General features: G+C 48.7%; 1 protein-coding gene across 1 annotated transcript in view; it reads left to right on the top strand.

Moving 5' to 3' along the window:
• The window catches only part of NXPH1 (neurexophilin 1), a 363280-nt gene that overhangs the window by 233642 nt on the left and 129141 nt on the right, over positions 1 to 497 (top strand). The gene's annotated exons all lie outside the window — the stretch shown is intronic.

Below are 497 nucleotides of genomic sequence, written 5' to 3'. Positions count from 1 at the left end.
GGAAAAGACTGTGATGCTGGGAGGGATTGGGGGCAGGAGGAGAAGGGGACGACAGAGGATGAGATGGCTGGATGGCATCAGTGACTCGATGGACGTGAGTCTGAGTGAACTCCGGGAGTTGGTGATGGACAGGGAGGTCTGGCATGCTGCGATTCATGGGGTCTCAAAGAGTTGGACATGACTGAGTGACTGAACTTAGCAACTGAACTGAACTGAACTAAATAAAACCATAGCATGTTATTAAGTGAAATCGCTCAGTCGTGTCCAACTCTTTGTGACCCCATGGACAGTAGCCTGCACCAGGCTCCTCCATTCATGGGATTTTTCTAGGCAAGAGTACTGGAGTGGGTTGCCAATTCCTTCTCAAGGGAATGTTCCCAACCCAGGATCGAACCCAGGTCTCCCACATTGATAGACAGATGCTTTACCATGTGAGCCACCAGGGAAGTCCAAGCATGTTATTAAAATAACAGCAAATTAAAGCTATAGCCAACTCA

This window comes from Bison bison, unplaced genomic scaffold, assembly GCF_000754665.1.
Source record: "Bison bison bison isolate TAMUID 2011002044 unplaced genomic scaffold, Bison_UMD1.0 scf7180017864134, whole genome shotgun sequence".
NCBI lineage: Eukaryota > Metazoa > Chordata > Mammalia > Artiodactyla > Bovidae > Bison > Bison bison.
Note: the sequence above shows the minus strand (reverse complement) of the source record. Positions and strands in the feature narration are given on the sequence as shown.